Consider the following 27,159-nt stretch of genomic DNA (forward strand, 5'->3'; position numbering starts at 1 on the left):
ATTGGGAAGATGAATGGGACAGGGGTCAGAGTTCAGCAGGAAGGCATCTGCGAGCCCAGCACTGCATAGTGGAAGTGCTCAGAGGTGATCTTTAATGAAAGCTTGGAAAAGATTTGCACAGAGAAGTTAGTCTTCTATCCCTCCAGCACTGGAGTGACCAAAAGGTAGTCTTTTCTGGAGGGACCAAAACTGAACAAAAAGGAGGTCATAATATCTTTACAGAGAGTTCCCTGCTTGGGATGGCTTTTCTTCTGTTAGGAGAGAAAATGGGGGGAAAGACAAGGTGATCAAACACGGAGGAGGTTGAAAATGGAAGCTCTTGAAAGGATCGCTGACCACTGTCCTGTTTTGCTCATAGAACTGTCTCACCAGAAAGAGTTTCCACTCTATTCGCAAAGCATCTCAGCCAGGAAAGCCTCTCAGCCAGTATTTGCCCTGGCCTCAGGTTACTGCGCCGTTGCCTGAGGGCTCAGGTTCTCTTACTGGACTTTCTTCACTTTGACAGTTCTTCCACTTTACCAAGCAGCCAGAATTCCCACTTGCGAAGAACTGCTTTGGCGCTTTGGCATTTGAGGCGAGGGGACAATGGCTCTATTGTTCTTTTGGCCTTCTTCAGTAGAGCAAATGTCTCCTACATCTAACCCTGTCACCACGGGAGGCTGAGCTTGGAGCCCTCCAAGACTCACCTTCCTTCCACTTCCGCTTTGTTCTGGGAAGAGGGTTTGGTGTACCCCAACCCCTGCCCTCCCCTCCAGCAAACCAGTTCTGGGACCCGAGTGGGCAGTTGCCTTTTTCCTGCCCTTCACAGGTTGAAAGTTGGGAGAGAGGGAGAAAAAGATGCATGGGTCAGGAATCCCGTTTTAGTTCAGGTTCGACCTGCTGTCCGTGGTTCCCCTGGACTACACGCACCCGGAGCTCCGCCACGCAGAGGCTGCAGAGCGGTCCACGGGAACCCCGGCCAAGCTCTAAAAATACATGCAGAGGAGAGCCAGGCGTCGCGAGGACTCTGAGCTGAAGCTGTCTCCTAGGGCGGGTCGGGATCCCGCCGCCGGCTTCCCGCACGGCGTGCTCCAGGGAGTCCCCACGCAGGGTGCACCTTTGCGGTTGGGTTTCCCAGTCGCCTTCCGGGAACCCCGCCGAGCGCCCCGCGGCTCCGGAGACGCAGGCGAGCTCGCCTCCGCCGGTCCCCAGCTCGCTTTTCTCGCTCTGCCTGCGCTGGGGAGTGAGCGCTCAGGGTCCCCCTCTGAGCATGCGCAGCCCCGCGCGCTCCCCCCCGCCCCCCTCTCTTGCCAGCCTTTTGCTTCTTCCTTTCATTAAACAAACAGGAGATCCTGAAACCTGGACCCGGTGCAAGCCGCAGCTCAAGGAGGAGGCGGAGGAGTAGGCAGAGCGTGGGATGGGCGCTGCGGAGGGGGATCGGTGATCCCGCGCTCCCCCCGCCCCGCCCCCCCGCGCGCGCACACGCGCTCTCACACACACACTCTCACAAACACACACTCGTACACGCCCGTGCCGCGCGCTCGCTGGTTGGATCTCCCACGCAGGCGGAATGCAGCAGAGCCCGGGGAGCAGCGTGTCTCCAGCTGCCTGAATGCGCCTCGCTCCCGGGAGCCGGAGCCGGAGCCGGACGGCCCAGTAGGGCGCAACGGAGGAGACTCTGCCGGGAGAGGTGAGTTGGGCGCCCGCAGCCGCGGGGCCGCTTCTGGACGCCCGGGGGGCCAGATCAGGTTCCTGCCGGACACAGCGGCGCAGGTGGCCCAAGCCCGGCTTGCGGGCATCAAGGTGCAGATGAAAGCAGCTCTGGGGCGGTGCAGCGGGGAGAGGGCGATCCCAGAAATGGTCGCCTCCTGAGAGGTGTCAGATTGACCCAGTGGAAAGCGACACTGTCGCTGCTCATAAACTTTCGTCCCCTGTCATTTGGGGAACGTGGAGACAAAGGGGGCGTGGAGGCTCCCTCCGTCCCGTTGCACCCTTCTGGCTGCATTCTGGGCTGCACAGGATCCGGCATGCGGGTGGGGGCGCCCTGCAGGTAGCTGGTGCCAAGTCCTCCTGCCCGGGCGGGGTTGGGATTTCTCACCCCTGCTGTAAGCGTTTGCCTTTGATTTTCCCTCAGGCGTGGGCACCTGTCATCCTTTCCTTCTGCCCCATCCTGCACCCTCGGCGCCTCGTATTTGGGCAGGGGTGGGGGAGAGGGGGGCGGTGTCACCTGGAGAATTGGAGGGGCAGCGTTTGGCTCTCTCATTCAGCACCAGTGCCACCGGCGCCGGGGTGAGGCTCAGGTCAGCGCGGGGATGAATGATGAGTTACTAAAAGGCTTGCTGTAATCACCTCCTGGAAGCACTGGGCGCGAGGATCTCTCCTCCCCGGGGAGAGTGTCTTCACGCACACCCAGGCGGCGGCACTGGGAGCCGGGCTGGGCTGCTGTGGTGGGGGCTGCAGGCGAGGGAAGCTGGGGCTTTATTTTTGCCCCGGGGTTTTATGACCCACACATGTGGAGTATGTGGAGGATTCTGGGTTATTTTTCTTTGTGGGGATACCATATTCCCTTTTAACCTCTTTCGTGGGAGAGATTCTCTGCAGCCCTTATATCGAGCTGGTGGACAGGAGCCCTTCTGAATAATCCCTTCAGTCCCGGGGAACAGGTCCCAGCGAAGCGTTCCCTAAAATGCCATTTCCATTGGGGCGGGGTCTCAGAGGGCAGAGCGCCTGCTGGTACCTGGGAAGAGCCTCAAATCTAATGGCCCTTGAAAACAGGCGAGACTGGTCAGTGTACAAGGAGTCCAGGACTGGGACAAAGGGGTTTGCAAGAGGGACAGATGATGGCTATCTAGGAGAGCAGTGACTAGAAGCCAGTTGAGGCAGGAAGAGGTCTTGTGGGAAGCAAGGTACCCCTGCAGTCTTCAGTGAATTCCTATACCCCTTCTCTTCTCCTGTGGTTGGTGGCTTTTATTCATCCGGTGGGACTCTGGAGATTTCCAGAATGTCACATCTGGAGCATAGAAAACTTGACTGTTCCTTAGCTAACCCTGAGCACAACCACAGATTAGTTCTGTAAGTCTAGAAAATGCCATGTACAGTTCTCTATTTTGACATTTTGTTCATACCTGGAAGAAGGGATGGGTAGACTGGTATATTGCAGGGGGGCGGAATCTCTACTTAAGAGAGCTTGGATTTGCAGAAGTGTGTGTGTGTGTGTGTGTGTGTGTGTGTGTGTGTGTGTGTAGGGGGTGGGGGCGGGTGGTGAGGAGCCTGGAAGCCAAGCTGATGCTGATAGAAGAAAACACCAGAAGCTCAGATCTAGTTCCTGTGACTGTGGGTTGCCAGAGAGTTCTCTTCACTTTAAGATGAGTTGCAGAGGCTGTCTCTCTGCTGCTTTGGGGACCTTTTAAAATTTTAAACATTTTGTAACTTCATTGAAGTGGGAGAAAGCCTGATATACATGAGGTTAATTAAGGAAGTTCACTTATGAAATTTGAGCACGTTGGCTCAAAAGTCAATATTGCCAAAGGTGAACTTTTTGAGGAAGTGGGGGGGGCGGCGGGAGGGGAATTGAAAGGGAGGTGTATTATTAAAACAGCTTCACTTTTATAATTTTAAAAAAGCATTCAATAAGATAGAATTCTGAAGTTCTTTTTTCTTTTTTCAAACAACTAGTGAAGTAAAGACCTTTCCAGAAATATTTTCAAGTTGAAATTGACATAGTAGGAGTTTAAATATAATTGTCAGCTTATGTCCATTTGTATTTCATGGTCAATATTCACATCATTTACATTGTAAATCTTGGCAAGAAAAGATTAAGATTATTATTATTATTTTGCTTTATACTAGAGCTCTATTTTCTTCCTTTATGGTATATTTCCTGTTTGTACATCTGCAAGTTCAGCTCATTTTTATTATATTCACATTCTATTTTCTAGTATTTATTGACTACCTATCCCATATTTAGCATTGGTGGTTATATAAAAATGTATAACATCATTCTTGCCCTTAAAGCATTTATAATCTAGTTGTCAATACAAGATTAACACACATGAAGTAATTAGAGAGTAAGGTAGGTTTGTACTGTCCTGTGAGCTCTCAACATGCATGCCATATACTCCATCCTTCCTCCTGGCTTTTCTGAACATTCAGAAAACACACATCAGCACTTAGGTGAAGGAGCCTGGAGGAAGAGAAACACATGGAAGTAAAAAATAGTTCCAGCTTTCAAGGATGGGGAAATAGGTATTTAGCTAACTATGATGCAATCTGATTAACTGTTACAGTTATAGGGTAAATTAAGTAGTAATAGTATAGACATGCAAGTGACTTTTTTTCTTCCTCTATGGAATTTAACCAGATGGTTTTGGAGATATTTTTGAAAAAATGGATAGTCTTTACCAGGTAGGGAAGGATGAAAAAGACATCCTGGCAGAGGAAATGTTTGAGTGTCCTGTGTGGCTTGAGCATAGGGTGCTGGAGTGTGGATACAGAGATGAACAGAAGCTAAGTGACAGTAGTTAGCAACTGATGCTTTGGAGTAAAGGCTTCCCAGGTGGTGATGGTGGTAAAGAACCTGTCTGTCAAAACAGGAGATGCAGGAGATATGGGTTCAATCCCCTGGGTCAGACAAACCTTGTTTATGTAGCAGTGACTAAGAGCACAGACTCTGGGGCTAGACAAGTTCTATTTGAATTTTGGCTCTGTTGTTGTTCAGTCACTAAGTCGTGTCTGACTTTTTGTGACCCCATGGGCTGTAGGCTTCCCTGTCCTTCACAGTCTCCTGGAGCTTGCTCAAACTCATGTCCATTGAGTCAGTGATGCTGTCCAACCTTTTTGTTCTGTCATTCCCTTCTCCTCCTGCCTTCAGTCTTTCCAAGCATCAGGGTCTTTTCCAATGAGTTGGCTCTGCATCAAGTGGCCAAAGTACTGGAGCTTCAGCGCTAGCATAAGTCCTTCCAATGAATATTCAGGATTGATTTCCTTTTGGATTGACTGGTCGGCTCTCCTTGCAGTCCAAGGGACTCTCAAGAGTCTTCTCCAGCACCACAATTCAAAAGCATCAATTCTTCAGTGCTCAGCCTTCTTTATGGTCCAACTCTCATATCTGTTTGTAACTACTGGAAAAACCATAGCTTTGACTAGACAGACGTTTGTTGGCAAAGTGATGTCTCTGCTTTGGGCACACAGTTTACATCTATGTGCCTCAAATTACTCTTTCACTTCAGACGGCGATAACCATCTTAACGCATTACATAGAATTGTGGGGATTATATGAGTTAGTATTTGTAAGTGCTCAATAAATGGTAGGTTTTATGTGTGACAACAGTCAGGTTAAAAGCAAAGTTTTGACTTCATACTCAGGGCTCCAGAGACTGTGTGCCACAGCGTTTGTTTAAAAAATTATTTTGGTTGGTTTATAACTAGCTGGCTCTAATCCTGTTTACCTCAGTGGAGGAATTAAATCAGCCAACATAAATGTGGCAGGAGCAGACTAGCTCCTAGGTAGAGTAGGTGTCAGCGTGTATGCCTATAACATTTGCCTAGGTGCCTCCTCCTCATGCCTGTCTGGGGAAGGTAAAAGTTTGCTTGCCTTTAGGCTGGTCCTCACGTTCTTCAGGCTCATAGGCGGCACACAACAGATGCTTAGCTGTTTAGGAAATTGTTTTCAGGGAAGTGACTACATGTATTAATTACAGCACTGCTTTGGTACTGGGGGATGTAAACTAAACATGTCAGATGTGAGGTTTGTATCATTCTTTGGGAATTAAAAGCCTTTTTTCTTTACAGAAAAGTCTGGACTGTGTTCTGAAATAGAATCTCCAGTGCATACGGAAGCCCTGTCTTCTAGCTAGTCGACAACAGGGCAGTGACCAGAGCTTAGGTCTGACTACTGCCTGGAGCTCTGTGTTGTGCTTGTTGGGCTTTATTTTGTTCAGCTGTGTCAGGCTCTTTGCAACCCCATAGACTGTAGCCTGCCAGACTCCTCCATCCGTGGAGTTTTCCAGGCAAGGAAACTGGAGTGAGTTGCCATTTTCTATTCCAGGGGATCTTCCCAACTCAGGAATGGAACCTGCGCCTCCTGCCAAATGTTGTTTTCGTTCCATAATCAAAGACTGATTTTTGTTTTCCTGTTTCATCCATCCTATTTATGTTTCACTCAGATTAAACTTATAACAGGTATCCAACTGAGATTTTTCTTTTTCACCTTCAGGTCTTTTGCTGTGCTGTTCTCTCTTGCTGGAATTTTCTCCCTTAGTTTCCCTGCCTAACTCCTTTGGAAGTTAGGGAAGGTTGTCTTGACCGGTTAGCACTAGAATCGGCTTCCCATCCTACGTATTTCTCAGGTCCTCACCTTTGTATTTTCAGCCCCTCATGTAGGGCTTGTCACATAGCAATTGATTGGATTGATTTAATTCATTTTGGATTGAATGAGTGACAGTGAATGAATCTTGGCTTGAGTCATTTCTGATGCCCCAATAATACAGCTTCATGTTAGAGAAAATTATAGAATTTTCAAGTTCAGCAGTTCACTGGAAATCTTCTAATCAGACTCCTAAATGAAACAAGATGACATTGAGAACCGGAGAGTTTCAGTGACTCACCTGAGCTCAGTAGTGTGAGAACCAGGACTAGAACCCCTAGCTCCTGATTTTAGATGCAACGTCTGCCCAGGTCCTAGATCAGGGAGAGCTGAGGGAGGCAGTCATGTAATTGCAGGGTTTGTTCCTGACTTTATTTCAAAATTTGCAATCTTGTTCATCATATATATATATATATTTTTTTTTTTAACTTTACAATATTGTATTGGTTTTGCCATGTATCAACATGAATCCACCACAGGTATACACTTGTTCCCCCCATTATATATTTTTTGCATTAATTTAATTTTTAAAAATATTGCACTAAATATTGTTTGTTTTCATTACTGAGTTTTTGGACATCCCTTTAAAATTTGTGCCCCATGTGAGGACCTTTCTGACCTCACCCTGATTCCAACTCTGTTCTTTCCACTTCCGGGCCTTCATTATTGGTGTAAGAATGCAGTTTCACTGTGGAAAACACAAAAATATCAAAGGAAACACCATTTGACATGGTGGAATGAGCTGCTAATAAACATTTCATGACCTGGCTGATCTGCTTATTAGTAAAGGTTACATTCACAGCATAAAAGCAAGGCTGAAAGGAAAAAATAAAAGTTGAAAGATTCTCTATCTATTGAATGTCTATTTATCTCAGAGCCAAGGGACAATGTAGAGATTGTCTTCATTTATAAGTTTATATATGTCTATATTTCTGAGGTTTCTGAAGATACAAAATGGAAAAAGAAAATTGTTCTACTCATCAACTTGGTGAGTCTTGGCTTATGGCACTGTTGGTCTGTTTTGAATATTTAAGCTTAGAAGGCTAAAAAATTGGCCATTTCTGTCCCCAAAATAGGAAAAGAAGGAAAAGAAACATTAATGGAAAGGAGAAAAAGAGAGAAAATTTGAGGGAGATATCTGCTAAGTACCATCTATACTACCTTCAAGTGTAGAAGGGGCTTTACATATATTATTTCAGTAATTTTGACAGCATGCTAAAATTGGTATTCATATCTCCATGTGACAGCTAAGCAAACCAAGACTCAGAAAAGTGAGTTAGCATGTCCAAGCTCTTAAGCTAGAGCCGGATTCAAACCCAGATGTGAATTCATAGATGACACTCATCCCACTTCATCCTGCTTCTCCAGGGCTTGGGGTGACAGGTCCCCTTATCACCTCCTGTCTTCACTGAAGCCTGAGGTTCAGGGCTTTAGCAGTTCATATGGGTTTGCTGGACGGGAAATCAGCACTCAGCTCCCATCCCTGCTGTTATTTCCTCCTTCTATGGTACATTTATCTTTCCCCATTCATCAGTAACAACAGAAAGCAGAGATGCATACACATAGGAAATAAATACCCATCTTTGTGTGAATATCATAAATTTTTACATGACATGAAAGCACACATTTTATTTTACCTCCATTATGCCAGAGAGGGCTTTTTCTTTGGGTATTACAGCATCAAGTGTTCCAGAAATGCTCACAGACACAGACTGATGAAAAGGTGATCATAATTACTGGAGCACATCTGTCACGATGAGGGGCGATGTATTGCACAGCTGATGGTCAAGGGTTTCTGGGGTGCTTTTCTAATCGATGTTTCTGATGAGTAGCATGGAGCAGTGACCTTCACCCCCAACATTTTAAATTCAATGAAATCCCCAATCAAGTGGAATCTGATATAATTAACAAGAAATAAAATCTGGTTGAGAGTAATGCTGTTCCGTGCGGAGCTCTACGAGCAGAGCATGCTTTATCATTATTCCCATCTCCCCGTCTATGCTAGCTATCACTTCCAGGCAAACACACACTCAAATGCTCAATAATCAGCCCACAGCCTTCTCTCCCGGGGGTCACAGGAACTGAAAAAAAAAAAAAAAAAGTAAGACCTTTTCATTCACACTTGTATTAACTGGAAAAGAACATTATCTCTCTGGTTTTTTCCCTCAGTGTAAATGTAAGGCAGTATCTCTATGTTTGAGAGAATCTTCTGGGTTTAGTGTTTTATGTGGGCTGACTCCTAGCATGTGACACAATTCATGGCCAGGTTGTTTTGGAACAATTAGAGTATTTTAGGAATCGAAAAACTAAACCAGTTATATATGTACTGCAGTGTTATACAAAATGTAAATGTAATGAAAAGCATGGTGTAGAAAGTAAAAACCAGTCATATTTCTGCCCCAACCTCTTCCCCAGAAAACCACTGCCAATTGATTACTGTATGTTCCTCCATTTTTGGTCCAATATCATTTGTATATGTTACTCTTTAAAAAAAAAAAAGGTGGAGTTATACTTTACATATTCTTTTATATTTGCTTTTAGTTACAATTTCAAATGAAAGCACTTTCTTTAGATTAATAGGCATTTGGTAAATATTACTGTTGTATGACTAGGATAAATGCTGCTTTTCATCCTAAAATAGAGCTCAGCTGACCTGTCCTATGGTCCGTTGGCCACCTGTGTGTGCTAAGTCACTTCAGTTGTGTCTGACTCTTTACAACCTTGTGGACTGTAGCCCACCAGGCTTATCTGTCCCTGGAATTCTTCAGGCAAGAAAACTGGATTGATGCCTTCCTCTAGGGGATCTTTCCTAACAAAGGGATCAAATCCATGTCTCTTATGTGTCCTGCATTGGCAGGTGGAGTCTTTACCACTAGTACCACCTGGGAAACCTGTCCTCATATGTAATTTTTAGATACAGCCAATGAGCAAATATTGTCTGAGGTCCTTCTGGGAGCCACCAAATATACTATGTGCTTTTCTGGAATTCACCGTCCATCTGGCAAGAGATAAGATAATGAGGGGACTTCATTTGAACTTAATGAATGGCAGCAGCTATAAACTGTCCTTGATTCACAAAATTTCTGGAAGGGATAGTTTACTTCAATTGTTTTCCATTTTTCCAGTTGACAATACTGAGGTCCACTGAGGTTAAGGGGCTCGTCCAAGGTCCCACAGCTGATGACTGGAGAGGCTGGGATGACAGGCTGGTTTGTAGCCTATTAAGCTAGTGCTTAATACCTGACAACATCAGTTGTTGTTCAGTCGCTTAGTCATGTCCGACTCTTTGCGACCCCATGGACTGTAGCACACCAGGCTTCTCTGTCCTTTACCATCTCCTGGAGCTTGATCAAACTCATGTCCATTGAGTCGGTGATGCCATCCAACCATTTCATCCTCTGTCATCCCCTTATCCTCCTGCCTTCAATCTTTCTCAGCATCACATTTTTTTCTAGTGAGTTGGCTCTTTGCATCAAGTGGCCAAAGTGCCATCAGACCTGACTGCAAAACAACCCTCACATCTGGAAAAGGGAATGCAGGAACTCACTTCACAAACACTAGCTTGACCAGTGAATCTCTAGTAAATTGAAACTCATGCTTTATGTAAATATTGTCACCCTCAAGTGGCTGCAGATACTGCTTCCCCATCCTCACATCCTGCCTGCCTGCCTAACCCCTGCCTAAGCTCCATCTTTTCCTCTTCCACAGCCTGATTGTCTCCCATTTTAGTAACACTTTGAAGTTAGGCAGCAATCTGACCGTGTTGAGATGGTGCCCACATTACCTAAAGAGAGTGTTCTTCTATACACATTTTAGCAGAGGTTTAACTTTTAGTTTTGCTTCTTGCCATCTTGAACTTTAAGGAATGAGTTCCAAAATAAGTGCATTTTACCTGCCAACTTTAATCAAGGTATGAATTCTTCCTTTTATTAACTGATGATTTTCCCTGATAGGGGCATGAGTTCTTTAGTTATCCTTCACTGCTGTGGAGGCAGGGTCACGTGGTGGCTTAACAGCTTGGACTATGAAGTCAGAGGGACCTGGATGTTAGTCCCAGCTCTGCCGTTCACCAAAGTTGTGATGTAAGGCCAATCCCTTCATCTCTCTAAATCTCAGCTCTCTCATCTGTGAGATGGAAATAATAAAAGTACGCCCTCAAAGAGATTTTGTAAGGAATAAATAAATAGCTTGCTTGAACATAGTTTAGAACATAATAAGGACTAAGGAAATTGCAGCTACTATTTTTCATTATTTATGATATACAAGATGTGTAACTGACATAGCCTTCAGAACCACTTAGATATAAAGCTTTATTGGGTTGTCACATAACATTTTAATCTTTTTTTTTTTTTAAAGTAAGACTTAAACCAAGGATCTGAAAGTCTGACTCATTATATGAGTAACTCCCTAACGTTGTCAAGTCTTTGTCAGAATATTACCTTCCATGGAATTCTGAAGAATAGCAAGAGGTGGGAAAGTGGAGGGATTTGGTCCATACACTGAAGCCCTACTTAAAAAAAAGTGCCAGCCCTCTTTGCATTATTCTACTTTCATGGAAATGCTTGAGGACTGATGAAAATGTATGCCTTTCCCCAACATGAAGACTACATTATTTAACTACATGTTTTAAGTCTGACTTTCCTTAGTTGTACTGGTAAATTATCTAGATGTAGACATGTTTGAATGCTGCATAGACTCATAGAACCTGAGGTGTGGATGGCAAGAATCTAGTCACTCACTCAGTGCTTGGGTCTCCCATTTCACACCATATGACGAGAAGCTGTCCAGCCTTTACTTTTCAGCACCAGGGCTCCATTCCTTCCCCATGTTGGTGACCATAATAGATGTACTCAGGATAGAAGCTGATCGGATCTGAGCTGTGGTTGGCCAGGATCCTGAGAGCGGAGGCAGAGAACGTAACCTTAATGCCCATCAAACACCTAAACATACTTTCATCTCAGGATCTTTGCACTTGCTGTTAGCTCAAGTCTGGAATGCTTGCTTTGCAGGCTTTCTCTCTACTTCGTCCACCTGCTCATATGTCATCAAATAAGCCTTTCCTGGTCGATTTGTCTAGAATACCCAGCCCATTCATCTCTAATTCTTTGTTCTGCTTTATATCTCTTTGATAGTATTGATCACCACCTTGCTTTTTGTATGTGTTTACTTGTTTATCTGCATTGCTTCCCTGGTGGCTTAGAGGGTAAAGTGTCCGCGTGCAATGCGGGAGACCCGGGTTCAATCCCTGAATCGGGAAGATACCCTGGAGAAGAAAATGGCAACCCACTCCAGTACTCTTGCCTGGAAAATTCTATGGACGAAGAGCCCGGCAGGCTGCAGTCCCCAGGGTCACAAAGAGTCAGACATGAGTGAGCTGTCTCATACTAGAATAAGTGCTACAAGATGAGGGATACTCTATGTTTTGTCTGTTTTTATATCCCCAGGAGTGCCTGTGACACTCTATAAGTTTAATTAAAATTTATTGAATAAATGAATTAAAATATAAAGAATAATTAGCATCTTGAGAGTGGATCTAAGAAACCAGTAGAAATCACCCCGTCTAAAAGGCAGTAGAGTGATAATAACATCTAAAAATGTGAGATGGTCCCAGAAACCCACATGTATGCTATTTGCCACAAATGGCAAATCTGGGAATGTTAGTGCAAAGTGAGGCCCAAGTCTGGGGGTGGTCGCAGAAGATTGCTCTGAATAAGGTCAAGGCATCACAGTTTCTACCGCTGACTTTCAGACATGGGGAGCACATGCCATTGAGATTACTTCTGCAGGAAAGATATCATTTCACTGCAGACAACTTGAAATATTAAACAGATTGAACCAAATTCTGCCTCCCTTTAGCTGCATGGGGCCAGATTGCCAGGCTAAGGGGTAGAGCTCATGTGGAAGAAGATGAAATTAAATGATGCCCAAGAAATCCAGCTTTATTTTACATAGAAGGTCATTTGTGTAATGCTCCAACAAAATGAGCAAGCTGGACCACACATCATATACTTTCAGGAAAATGAGTTTGGAAAACTGCAAACATTTAGTATGTGCACCTTCTTACCTCTATATGTGACCCACTATTGAACAAATGTACATTTGTGTAGGAAGTCTTGTTATCTTGGGATCTTTAAATGTGAAGTTACTTCTGACTAGTGGATTTGGTTCTGGGTGCAGTGCTGATAAGTATTCTCCGTGGTTTGTTTCATTTGTGTGGTCTGGGGTACAGAAGCCAGAGGCAGCTCCGTGAAGGACAGGATTGCCCCAAATTTGTCTTGGAGTTCTCCTGGAGAAGCTGTAAATGGTGTGACAGCCTTGCCTGAACACTCCAACCCAGGTCTTGATCTTGGTGGATTTCTTTCGAGAACCATTGTTGGATTTTTTTTTTTTTTCATATAATTCTTTTGCTTTGAGCAGAAGTTTTCACTCACTTAAATATCAACTATATAGAAGAAACTCACCAAAACTAATCGAAAGGAAATGTAACATCCTTGGAAAGTTTAACTCTGTAAAAGAGAATGGACTGCAGTCACTCTTACAGGATGTTTTTCTGTATGAGTCATCAGCACAAGTCAGTCTTGAGGCCAGTGATAAAAACCTAAAGTCTATACCTTTATACATGGAGAAAATAGAATTTATAGGAAAAAAACTGAAAAGAGGAGAAATCTAAACATTCAGAACTGGGTGAACTGACTGCCTAGTGTTACAAGAAAGATGGAGTCACTGGAGAATAAATCAGAATTTATCACATCACTGGTACCTTTTCTAACAGAGCATCTGGCAGAAAAAATTTCCCAGTTTTTCACCAAGAGGGGATCTTTCCCCTCTTTTCCTCTCAGATCTTGCCTTTGCAATAAATCTCGGTTCCTCTGCCTTTTCCTTGAATTCAAGATCCTTTGTTGTTAGTGGATTCAAGGGGACAATTCATGAGACCAGGGCTTATGTTTCCTATTGTTCTCCCACAAAGCATTCTGGGCCACCCCAATTACTTTCTGTCTAGGCATTTTTTCTGGCCTATCACATCCTTCAATAACAACAACAAAAAATATCTACTCACCAAGTTTTTCTGAGTGCCAAAGAATTGATGCTTTCGAACTGTGGTGCTGGAGAAGATTCCTGAGAGTCCCTTGGACAGCAAGGAGATTAAACCAGTCAATCCTGAAGGAAATCAACTCTGAATATTCATTGGAAGGACTAATGAAGTCCCAATACTTTGTCTACCTGGTATGAAGAGTTGACTCATTGGAAAAGATCCTGATGCTGGGAAAGATTGAGGGCAGGAGTAGAAGGGGATGACAGAGGATGAGATGGTTGGATGGCATCATTGACTCAGTGGACATGAGTTTGAGCAAACTCCAGGTGATAGTGAAGGACAGGGAAGCCTGGTATGCTGTAGTTCATGAGGTCACAGAGTCGGACATGACTTAGCAACTGAAAAACAAAAGTTTTCCTTATTTTCGTTTCCCTGGTATTAGATCCACTCTGTGTGTGTGTTTGTGCTAAGTCACTTCAGTTGTGTCTGACTCTTTGTGACCCTATGGACTGTAGTCCACCAGGCTCCTCTGTCCATGGAATTCTCCTAAAAATAATGGTAAGTTACCTTTAAGGTAGATTCAACTTTCAAGTAAAGTTGTTTCTGAACATCCAGAACCACAGGAAGAAATGAGAACTTTTCTTTTCCTTCGAAAGAATTCTATCTTGGAACTTCCCTGGTCATCCAGTGGCTAAGACTCTGCAGTCCTGGGTGCAGGGAACCTGAGTTTGATCTCTGGTCAGGGAATTAGATCCCACATGCCACAATGAAGACCCAGGCAGCCAAAATGAATTAATGACTGAATGATTTTTTGATTTGAGTTTAGGAAATGGTTGTAACTTCAGTGATTAAACTTTTGACCAAAAAGAGTTTTATAAAATTATAATTTCCCAGGTAATATTTTATAAATCAGAGTTATTTAAATATTGTTAAAATGTGAGTTAAAAAGAATAATCATTCCATTATTTTAGATGAGACATGAATTTCACCTTAACGGTTCTTCTGCATGGACTTCACCCGGGATACTTTCTCCTCTGACGGTTTATCAGGCTGTGACTCCTCTTCTCCAGAGCTGCCTTTCCATTTCAGTTGTCTTGTCTACCATCTTTCCCATTGGAGACAGCCCTTGCTGCTGTCTTCACTGCATGACTCCCACTCCCTTCCCCATTCAGCTTCGCAGCCCATCCCACCCCCAGCACCTGCGAGGCAATGTAAAAATCATTTGGAAATGGTGGCATGTGGCAGAAAGTATGAGATTTCAATTAAAAGGTCTGAGTTTTTAGCCTTGACTACATGACTTTACTTGCTATGTAACCTGAGTTTTCTTAATCTCTCTAGATTTAATTGCTTTAAATAAGGACAAACATTAACTTATGAAGAATTGTTTTGGGATAATTTATGAGAAGGTAAACTCAAAAATTTTGTAAAAAGTGTTCATTTATGAATGCATTATTTCTAATTCAGCTCCATCAGCCATGATTTTATTGGTAATGAAGGGAAATGAAGTAACTCTTCCCAGGATGCAGGGCTCAATTTTTCCTATTCATTTGGCAATTGAAAATCAAAGCAGGTAGTATGAATCAGATGGAAATACATGTGCTGGCTGAGGATATAAATCATCCTAAGATCAGATGTGTTTCTCTTTGGTATGACTCAGAAGTGTTTTATTGTAAACAGAGTACACATTTGGCATTCATACAGGGAATCACTTCACCTAGTTTAGCCCCAAATTGCTTCCGTAAAACTATTAAGCTTTATGTTTACTATGTCCCCATTTTAAAATGCAGTGTGTCTGAGATTATCCAGAGGAGTTGAAAAGGTTCTCATCCTTGATTTTAAAAAAGGAGATGACTAGAGGGAGAGGCTACTTGCAGAAAAGAAAAATGGAGAGGATAAGGGAAAAGTGGGTCTGAGCTGATCCAGAAGGGATTGGCTATTTCACATGAACCTAAGATGTGAAGCAGAAGCTTTGCTAGATAAGGCTGTGTGATTTGAAAGAATCAGGTTCAATAACAAAGGGTCGTGTGGCCTTATGGAGCTGGAGAAACCAAAATCGTTTTGATGAAAATCACCAGGAAGATTCAGTTGGGTGAATAGGTAAGACCTGGACAGGCTGATCGAGGTTTTGATGACTGGCAGCAGCTGAAACTTAACACTGTCCTTTTCTTTCGTAAGTAGACATGTTTGAGTACACAGTACATATTTGATGAATGGGTGAATGAATAGAAGAGTAAGTGAATAAGTGAACCAAAAGAGTTGTGAGTGAATAGGATTATCCTGAGCTGAGACCTGGAAGCTATTGTCAAATGGAGCAACTTAGTTAGAAGAGAAAGGATGAGCTGAAAAATATGCTGGGTTAGAAATTCCAAATGATGTTCTTAAGAAGCATATTTTAGCAAGATAGGATCAGATAAAAACTTGCCCCAAAGCTGTGTATGTGGTAAGTGATTGTGCCACTTGATTCTTAAAAAGTATGGTATCCTTGTACCGCCCCAGAGACATAGTATAGTAATGAGTGGAGCATGGAATCTGGGGTCCAGCAGATGATTTTCAGTTCTGCTTTTCTGACTTTGAAATGGGCAAAATATTTAACTTCCTGGACCTTCAATTTCCTCATCTAAAAATGGTCTAATAATACCTACTTCATATGATTACCATAAGGAGTATCTGAGCTGTCTGTAAATCTTCTGGCATATTGTTCATCCTCAATAAATGTCAATTGCCTTCTCATCCATATTCTTGGACAAATAGCAGCAGCACCCATCAGATTCTGACAAGTTAAAAATGAATGAAGAATTACAGCTCTTGCAATGCTGGTTTACTCCTACAATACCAACATATACATTCTTAAGCATGTTGGTGTTTATAAATGCACAGCATTGACGCCCTGCTACACAGACTTCACCTAATCAGTTGCTCCATATGGACTTCACCCAGGAAAGTTCCTCCTTTGACCTTTTCCTGGTCCTCTGCCCCTTTTCTCTGCTGCTTTTCACACATTTCCTTCTATCTACTTCCTTGCCTGTGTTATACAACCCCATGCTGCTGATTCCTAACATATGACTCCCAGTCCTCCCCCAGACAACTTTGAAGTGCCTACCCCCACCCAGGGCAGCAGAAGAACCGAGTTCCATTTTTTGTCTTTTCTATTATCCGCCCACATTTCTCAACTCTCTTATTCTTGTGTGCTCAGTTGCTCAGTCGTGCCCTACTCTTTGCGAACCCATGGACTGTAGCCAACCAGGCTCCTCTGTCCATGGAATTTTTTCAGGCAAGAATGCTGGAATGGGTTGTCATTTACTCCTCCAGGGGATCTTCCCAACCCAGGGATCAAACCTGTGTCTCCTGCATTGATCTCCTGCATTGGTAGGCAAATTCTTTACCACTGCGCCACCTGGGAAGCCCTCTCTTATTCTTACCAAAGCCAATACCCCACCCCCATTTTCTTCCCTAATTTTTTAACCCTTAGTTCCCTTAGTTTATCCTTGCTGTTACTTTCTTACAAATCCTTGTAATTATTTTATTTTAATGGGTTTACCTTACATATGCATCCCTTTTCATATATGATCTTCAAAACGGAGTTTCTTAAAAACTTGGGTAGTCACCCTGGTGTCTCTCTAGATGGTGATAACTCACCTTTCTTTCCCAAGAAAAATCATTTATAGTTTTCTTAGTCATATCCTTACTCTTGAGACTCCTCTTCTCTCACATATGTATACCTAGTCCTTTAAACCATTTCTAGAGTTTCAGATTAAAGGATTCTGCTCCTGTCTTCTTTGGGATCCTTAAAATAGTATTCCTTGGTGATGGTAAACTCTCATGTTCCTCTTTTGAGGCTATTTCCCTTGCTGTGCATCACTGTTGATCAGAATACACTACAGAGTCCACTTAATGAGCTCCTCCAGTTCTTTGAGAAATGACATCACAAAGAGAAGGCTAAGCATGTATCTGAGCACTGGGCTGATCAAGTTGTCTTTTGGGCAGTGTGTGGATATTTGTCTTCCATCCTGCTCTGCCTATCCATGGGGTCCATTCCGTGGTTTGTATCAGAAGCACACCTTTCCTGTCCTTCATCAAGCTTATCAGTCTCCACTTACTCCTATGATGGTATCAACTTCAGTTTCACTCTCTGTTCTTTTTTAATCGCCCTTGTAGATTGTAGCCAACACGAAGCTGCTCTCAAGTCTGAATCATGGGATTTCCTCACAATTCCATGTCTAGCACTTGTGCTTTTAAAAAATATATGTTTATAATGGTCATGCATGTGCCTGCTCCCAGTCGTGTCTGACTCTTTGCAACCCCATGGGCTGTATCCTGCCAGGTTCCTCTGTCCTTGGGATTTCCAGGCAAGAATACTGGAGTGGGTTGCCACTTCCTACTCCAGTGGGGTCTACCAGACCCAGGAATCAAACCCATGTCTCCTGCATTGCAGGTGAATGCTTTACCTTGGTCATGCTGTATGCTAATTCTGTCTCCAAATACATTTGCACTGTGGTTTGTCTTGAAGATTGTACTATTTTGGAGCAGCCCTGCCACTTGTTTTTCTTCTCACTACTTTTAATGACTCCTGTGTGTTTCTTTTTCTAAGGCTCCTGATTTTGACTAAGATGTTACTAAGATCTTTAGGAAGTGAATCTTTCCTGAAGCTTAGGTGAGTCTTGGTAGGTGGGCACCCAGGCTGTTCCATGGAGGAGACTTAGTTAATATCTGTTGACTGACTGAGTGAATCAGCTGCCCCTTCATCTTCTTTGCCATTTTCTTGCTCGGGAAGCCATTTGGCCCAGTTTCGCTCGTTCTTTTTCTGTTTCTCGAGAACTGTGTCGGGAGAAATGGGCCAGAGAAACAGGTCCAGAAATAGATCATTACTCAGAGGGAGAAGTGCCAAATAGCCTTGTTCTGTGTCCAAGAAAACATCAGGGCTCCTGAAAAGCAAAGTGAAAAATGACAGCTTACCATTTCATTGAAAAGACAAAGTAAGTAGACATGAGATAGCATGGTCCTTGATCTAGTGAGTGTCTGAGGTAAGACACACCAGGCCTACCCTAAGCTAATGGAAAACTACAGGGATCCTAGAACCTTTGGGGTACACACTCCTTACTGAGTCTGCTATATTCCTATAAAGCATTGGAGAACACAGTGCTTTGGGATGCAAGGCTGTCCTGGAGTAATTGGGCTCATGATGAGACAAGGAATGAACCAGGTATCCCTTTTCAGAAAAAGGTTTATACTTCTTAAAGAATGAAGATGATGTGGTGCTATCTCACTTCAGGGAGGTTCTTAGAAGCATTGATTTTATGATAGGAAGTATGCATATCTCTTAATGCAGTTGCATTGAATGCTTGTACTTCAGGAGCCACAAATCCTCAGAGGCCAGGAAAGATTTTGATTCAGAACCACTGTCTAAAGAGTCACTCTTCTTTAGTACTTGGATGATAATACCTTGAAAGACAGGAAAATCCTAGTAGTACATATGGCATACAGTGGATGATAAGCATACAGATAAAGAGCACGGCAAAATGATAAGAAATAGACGATAGTAAAACGAGCAAAGGGTACAAAGAAGAAAATCCTAAAAGACACAATTCAAATGGCCAATAACTATATCAAGGGAAGTTCAGTTTCACTAGTTGATGAGGAAAAGCAAGTAAAAATCAAGACAAGATACAATTTTGAAGCCATCAGACTGATAAAATTTTTAAATATTGTTTTTATTCAGTGGTGCCACGTGTATGTATGTATGTATATGTGTGTGTGTGTGTGTGTGTGTGTATGTGAAAACACTTTGTACACTGCTGATGGTTGTGTGAATGACTACAACAGTTTTAGAACTTAATTGGTAAATATTCTCAAGACTGAAAATGCACACTCCTTGTCACTGACTTTGGAGAAGATATCCTAAGGAGACAAGGGCATGCATTTTTAAGGCTATGTATGTGCAAAAATATAGCATTTAGTAGATAAAATATGGAAACACATCTGAATACTTATCAGTGGGGCCTTGAATAAATTATGAAACACTAAACATATTGGAATATGCCATTTTGCCTCTTTGAAAAATGTGGTTTTATGTTTATTCGCCTGGAGTGATATCCTTTATCCTTTTGCAAGTGGAAGAAAAAAATTATTAATATTAGCTAAAACATATATATTGTTTACCATATGCAAGTTACTGTTCTGGGTTGCACGTGTTATTTCATTCAAATGTCATGGTATCCATTTACAGTTGAGAAAATAAAACAGAGAGAGGCTAAAGGACTTCTAAGACACATAAACACTTAGTGATACACCTAAGATTTAAACTCTAGTGGGTTGGCTCCAAAGTGGGAAATCTTAATGACCATGGTGTACTTTTTCTCAAGTAATGGGTTATTATTAATATAAACCCCAATTTTTGTATTAAAAAATAACCATATGTGTATATGTACATATTTATGTATATATATTACAAAGTGATGCTTCTAATAAGAGTCTTGATTAAGATATAAGAGACATGGTTTGATACCTGGCTTTGGAATATCCCCTGGGGAAGGAAATGGCAGCCCATTCCAGTATTCTTGCCTGGAGAATCCCATAGACAGAGGAACCTGGCAGGCTATAGTCCATAGGGTCACAAAGAGTCAGACAGGACTGAAGAGACTTAGCATAGCACACATGTATATATGTTAAAAAGTGATGCTTCTCGTAAGAGTCTTGATTATTTTAAGAAACAAGATAGTGAGATCAGTTTGCCTTTGAGTTTATCACACCCAAACAACCAAAGTAAGAGCTTCTTAAAACCAATACAATAAAAAAATAAATAAATAAAATAAAATAAAACCAATACAATAGTGTAAAGTTTAAAAATTAAAAAAAAACAAAAAACAAAAGCAGAGACATTACTTTGCCAACAAAGGTTCATCTAGTCAAGGCTATGGTTTTTCCTGTGGTCATGTATGGATGTGAGAGCTGGACTGTGAAGAAGGCTGAGCGCCGAAGAATTGATGCTTTTGAACTGTGGTGTTGGAGAAGACTCTTGAGAGTCCCTTGGACTGCAAGGAGATCCAACCAGTCCATTCTAAAGGAGATCAGCCCTGGGATTTCTTTGGAAGGAATGATGCTAAAGTTGAAACTCCAGTACTTTGGCCACCTCATGCAAAGAGTTGACTCATTGGAAAAGACTCTGATTCTGGGAGGGATTGGGGGCAGGAGGAGAAGGGGACGACAGAGGATGAGATGGCTGGATGGCATCACTGACTCGATGGACGTGAGTCTGAGTGAACTCCGGGAGTTGGTGATGGACAGGGAGGCCTGGCGTGCTGCGATTCATGGGGTCACAGAGTCGGACATGACTGAGCGACTGATCTGAAATGGAAATCAACTGTTTTACAGCTATGAAAACACAGTTACCTTGAAAGAAAATGACATTATTAAAACAGAATCAGATAAGTCCTCCAAATGTAAGCAATATTCATCTGGAACAGAGAGCCAGAGAGACCAGGGCTGAGTCCTCCCTCCATTGCTCACTGTATGATCTTGCATAGTTCATTTAACCTCTATGAACCTCAACTATATTGTTTATAAAGCAAAAGTCATACACATGTCTTGGACAGTAATTTTAAGTATTTGCAATAAATTGGTAACTTGGTAAATTCATGATAAACTCAGAATAAATATTATAGTAATTACTACAATAAATATTAAAAGTAACTACTACCATAACAAATATAGTAACTACTACAATAAATACTATAGTAACTATTACAACAGCATTATAGTAATTATTACTAATATTACTACTACTATAACTACTGCCGCCACCACCACCACTGTTATTACTACTACACTACTGCAGCTACTACTACTACTAACAACTACTGTTACTATGACTACTACTAGTCGTAATACTGCTTCTATTTATTGGAAATTTTGCATACTTTGGTTAAAATGTATAACAAAGCAAAAAAAAGAAAGATTTCAGGAAATTCCAGAAATTTCATGATTTCCAAGTTGATTTGAATCCTTTTCAATGTCTTTTTTGGCAAAAGACTTATATCCTGAGAGATTTATGTCTACTCTGCAAGGTGGAAGAAAGGTGGAAGAAAGTCACAGATCAGGTTGTATTTTAAACACAGTCAAGTCATGAATTTTTAAGACAGAAAAGCAATGAAAACTACATGTATTTGAACTCTCCAAGTAAGACTTGGGTCTCATTTTTGATATCCTGATATGTGAGGAAGATATTCCAATTCAGTAGGTGCTGGTTTTCTGGAAGATTCAAGAGAAAAGGAATGTGAAGGGGTAATATCAGAGATGGAGGGTGCTGTGAGAATAGTTTGAAGTTTGGTGGAGTGGGGTAGAGGAGGACCTCAGAATGAACAGAGAACACGCAGAGGATCTTGTTTCTCTATTGGTAGTAGTAAATCAATAAGAACATTATGATTCAAAATTGGTCCAAACTGATGCTTATTAATGGCCATATTGATTGAGTCTCAACAAATTAGACCAATTGCACTTCTAAAATGTGAAATTCTGAAACACCTGTGTGACCACAGCCTCAACCTTTCATCTACTGTCTGCGTTTATCCATCCATCTGTTACCACTTTCCTGGACTCTTAAGCCTTCTCTTTGTCAGCCGGTTTCACTCAAACCTTACTGTCACTGTGAATTTACTTTGTCTCCTCCCATGGCTTCCTTTCCTGTCCTTTCCTGGTTTGTCCTTTTGTCTCTGTGGTTTCTTATTTTCAGCCTGCTTTTCTAGCTTATCTTACTCTTGTCTTCCCTTAAGTGCTGATGTTGATGAACTTCCTTTCTCTGCTTTACATAGTGCTCCTTGCCTTGTTTCTGTTTTTGCTGTTGTCCTAATTAGAGCTGTCATTATTTTTGTGTATACTTTTTCACTCATATCTTAATTGGCCTCTTATCTCTGCTCCCTCTAATTCATTGTAAGTACTCACGTCTGATCTGTTGTATATATAATTCATCTCTAGTCATGTCACCCCATTCCTCAACTGTTTTTAGTAGCTCATCATGAAATCCAGCCCCTTCGTTCTGGAACTCAGTATCCTTCAGTGTTAGGCCCCAAACTTCTTCCTCAGCTTCTCTCCTGCCTGCTCAAACTGCATAAGACTTCCTGCATTTCCACAAGCATACCCTACACATTCCTTCTCCATGTGTTCAACCTTTTGTCTCATATGCCCCTCTCATGTAGAACTTTCTAAAATCTTCTTGAAGCTTCTCAGATGCTACCAATCAGAAACAATCATTCCGTACTAACATTCTTGTTTTATTCTCTTCTTAAACTCTCATTTCATTTTTGTTCTTTTGTTGTTGTTCCCCTGTTTTTTCTTTTTTCTTTTAAGTGTGTGCATTTATTTATTTTTATTTGTGTGGCTGTGTTGGGTCTTAGTTGAGGCATGCGGGATCTTTTGTTTTGGCACATGGTCTCTCTGTTCTGGCACGCAGGCTTCTCTCTAGTTGTGATGTGTGAACTCCAGAGTGTGTGGGTTCTATAGTTTGTAGCACATGGACTCTCTAGTTTTGGCACCTGGGATCAGTCGTTGCAGCCAGAGAGCTCAGTTGCCCTGCATCCCATGGGGATCTTAGTTCCCTGAACAGATATAGAACCTGCGTCCCCTGCATTGGAAGATGAATTCTTAAACACCGGACCATCAGGGAAGTCCTTTTGGTTCTTGCTTTAAAGTTATTATGTACACGTGTTAGTCTTTTCCATTCACTGTGCACCTTCTTAAAGAGTGGTAGATGTTTATTTTTTAATTTAGAGTTACAGAAAGAGTAAAAGTAGCACCCAGATGGTGATAACCATGATTCACATTTTGGTGTATGTCCTTTCTTTATGCTTACTTACAGTACTCCTTATTCTAAAAAGTAAAACAGTATCACAGTATACATATTCTTTTATAACCTGTTTTACTATCTAATGAAAAGTCAGAATTGAATGGCTTGGCTCCAAATGGTTGTTAAGCAGTCATACCAGGAAGAGACTGCCTGAGTGAAATCCCTGGTTCATTACTTACTACCTGGGTGAACTTGGGGATAATATTTAATCTTTCTTTACTTAAATTGCTTAAACTGTAAAAGACAATTATTAATAATATCCACTTCTTATGCCTATGGGGAGGATTAAATGACATAATCCATGTAAAATATTTACCCAGTACATATGACATAATATATAAGCATATAATAAATGTTGCTTGCTGTTTTTATATAAAAAAAAAAACCTGTATCTTGAATATATCCATATGATGATTAGTATAGTCTAGACAAGTGGTGGTTAGTCTAGTCAAAGGGTGGTGACTTTGCCCCCCAGAGGACATTTAGCAATGTTTGGAAATATTTTTGGCAAATACAACAGGGGGTGGAATGGTGTAATTGCATCTAGGTGGATAGAGGCTAGAATTTCTTACTGTGCACAGGACAGCCTTGAACAACAATGACTGACCAGAGCCCAGTTGTCAGTAGTGGCAGAGCTGAGATGGGTGAGGTGACTTGGTGGCTGGGGCTTCTCTCAACATTGTCATTCTTCCTGTAGGAAACTGGCTTGAGCTTGTTTGCATGGTGGTGGGAGGCTCCCAGCAGTGATAGGGCAGACTCCAATGTGGCACTGAAAGTACTTTTCAGTCCTTGTCTGGATCACGTTCTCTAACGTCCCATTGGCCAAAACAAGTTCTGTGGCCAATTCAAGCTTCTAGGGGTAGATTCTGCTCCATGATGGGAGGAGTTGCAAACCCTTATGGCTTCGAAATAAATCTACTACGTGGGTGCATACACTGTTAACTGAGACTCATTCTGCTCAGCAGCTCCCCCGCCAAGAAGACTGTACCAACTGACTCACCCAACAGTTGTTGGTGTTTTATTATCTCACAAATACGTATAAGTTGGTGTTAAAAACATATTAGCACTTAGAGTCTTTGATCATTCAGATGAAAGTAAAAGGGCAGGATAGAAACAGAACAAAATAAAAACTTTCTATTAATTCATTTTTGATGTTTCCCCTCAGATGAGCCCAGATTCATGTGTTAAACAGCCTGATGGCATCTCAGCTTGGATGTCACATGGTACTTAAACTAGAAGGCATGAAAGGATTTATTTTCTCCCAGGAAAACCTGCTTTTCCTACACTGCCCTTTTCAGTTCATGGCATCACTATTATCCAGTCACTTGACCTACTTCTCCTCTCAGAACTTCCCTGTCCCTCACTTCCCTGACTTTTTGATCAATCATCTAGCCCTCCATTACTTTACCCCCTAAATGTCTTTCAAATTGACCCCATGTTTCCCCATGATCATAGGATTAATTTATGGTGTGGTTATTTTCCTTTCTTGGATTATTACAATATCCTTTGTGTCCACTGTCACTTCCCCTACCACACCCAACCCACTCTAATGCCCCTAGAGTTATCTTTCCAAAGTAAAAATCAGACCAAGTCAATTCCACAACAAAAATCCCTTGAATTTTGTATGTACTTTGTGGAATCTCCATGTCCTTCTGCAATTAAGCTGATGTAGCAGAGCAGCCACATCCCTGCTGTCAGCGAAATGATAACACTCTACCCATCTTACAAGCTTGTTTAGGTAAATAAATGAGATTCTCTGTGTATATTGAATAAATGAATGAGTGTATGAATCAATAAGTGAATCAATGAATACAAAAGAAGTACTTATATCTGGCTGGGGTAAAAGACCTGGAAGTTGTAGTGAAAAGATGCAGCTTAAAGGGTCACGAGGGACTTGGCTGTAAATGCCCTTGTGTATCCGACCAAGAAGACAGAATTTCATTCTAGAAGAAACCAGAAACATATGACAGCTTCTGCTACTTCAGATAATCTCTAGAAAAGGAAGTATCAAATCCTATTTACATTATGTTTCAATGCAAAAAATAATCATTAGTTTCAATGTTCTCATCCATGTTGAATCAAAATTTCCTGACGAAAGTTAATCCTCCTAGTAGCCTGATTTATATTACTTGGCTTTCACCAAATCTTCAACTTCACAAGGTAATTTCTGGAATCCCTTTTTATGCATTCATTTCTCTGGACATAACCTTTGACCTCTTAGAAAATAGTCCCAATAGCACTCTGAAGTGTGCTGATGACATAGACAATTGGAACAGAATCGACAATGGTTTCAGTTTGCTGGAGTCCAGGGGTAATATTCCTACCTGTCTTCACCTGTGCTTTGTAGAAACCCAGTAGCCCTCTTTTAGACAGGATTTGTTCTTCACAAAGACTTGCTGCTTATTATCCAGTGCCCTGTGATCTCCGAGCATATTGAAAATTCATTTCTTCCAATGCCTTTCCCTGGTGCCAGCCACTGAAATCCTTGACCATCAGTGGATGGAGAGAATTTCAGACAAGTATATAAATAAATATCAGGAGCCTTCTTTGTTTCAACTCTCTGACTTCTGCTATGCTGCAGACCTCTTCGTGCACATTTGCTATGTCAGCTCAAAGTGAAGCAGACAGAATGGGCACTGAGGAAGGCCATTAGGAGCTGAAACAGCAGGAACCTGGTAGGGAGATACCCTGGCCCTGCTGTGAGTCTAAAGGTGAGATGGTCTGTGGTGGGAGCACTTGCTTCTCTGCTTCCTGGTAACAGCATAGCCATTTCATAAGCAAATGCTCCTTGTGGACTGCTTAACCTGAGCTCATCAGTGCAGTCTAGGATTGGGAGTTCCTTTTAGTTAGAACCAACAATTGGATAAAGAGGTTATTATTGGAATGAGGCTTTTCACACTCTGAATATGGTCAAGTGCAATTTTGCTTGAAGGATCTGCATTCTGTTACAAGATCATCTTATCATTAGTTTGCTTTTGAGTTTTTATGCTAACAATGAAAAGATCTAAATTTATTAGTCCTTCCTCTCCTATGCTCATCCAGGAAGCATCCTTTTGATACCTATCTAATAAAAGACAATCTTCGGAAACCAAATAATAGAGTTAGAAGTTCTTATTTCATCCCAGATGGGGTTACCTTTAATTCTCCAGTTGAGATGGTTGTGTTTGTCTTTCTGAAAGCAGTTTTGTCAAGTGTTTCAACTAAATTAGAATATTAGCTAATTCCTTATAGAATTGGGTTAGACACTCTCAAATGGCACCTTTGTGCTTACTCATTGTCTTGAGTAGCCTTAAATATTGTTGCTATCTTCCTGCTCCATTATTTATGTAATCACTAGCCATTGGTCTTCTGCTTCAGGTCATATAAAATCACTTACATGTATTTTCAACATGCACACAGAGACCCTTTATGTCATAATCCAATTTGATGGGGATTTTTCCCCTGCATTACCTCATGTGGGAATTCTTGTTTAAACTTTATTGATCTGTCTGGTTTATTGTACTGAGCTATATAGTTCCACATCACATGGGCAGGAGAGAGAGGTCTAGTGAACAGACTTACTCATTTTGAGTATTCTCTTGCCAGTGGACACAATTAACTTCCTTTCTTTTGGGCTGCCAACATAAAAGTTATTATTTGCTTGATATACATTTGCTTAGAAACAAACGTTATGTGGTTATATGATGTAGAAGCTATCTGTGTCCTCCATTTGTAGTTGGCAATTTCTACTTTACACCAGTTATTAACACAAAAGCAGTAACAATAATAGCTTTCATTTATCGAATCTTCTTAAAGTGTCAGCTTCTGTAAGTGCTTTATATGCTTTATCTCATTAATTCTTCAATATTCTGGGGAAGTATGCACTGTTATTACCCATAGTCTTCAGATGAGAAAACAGAGGCCCCCAAAAGTTGAGTAACACAACTAGTACATGTCAGACATTAGGAT

General features: G+C 41.8%; 1 protein-coding gene across 6 annotated transcripts in view; it reads left to right on the plus strand.

Moving 5' to 3' along the window:
* The window catches only part of PLPPR1 (phospholipid phosphatase related 1), a 611,864-nt gene that overhangs the window by 308,992 nt on the left and 275,713 nt on the right, over positions 1-27,159 (plus strand). The window contains exon 1 of one of the 6 annotated variants that reach the window (XM_061426352.1): positions 1,290-1,669. The exons of 3 other annotated variants lie outside the window; for them this stretch is intronic. The gene's annotated coding sequence lies outside the window, so the exon portion shown is untranslated. Of the gene's footprint in view, positions 1-1,289; positions 1,670-27,159 lie in introns of those variants that run through there. 2 more of the 6 variants (XM_061426347.1, XM_061426351.1) reach the window with 2 other exon arrangements.

Source organism: Bos javanicus, chromosome 8 (genome assembly GCF_032452875.1).
Source record: "Bos javanicus breed banteng chromosome 8, ARS-OSU_banteng_1.0, whole genome shotgun sequence".
NCBI classification, from domain to species: domain Eukaryota; kingdom Metazoa; phylum Chordata; class Mammalia; order Artiodactyla; family Bovidae; genus Bos; species Bos javanicus.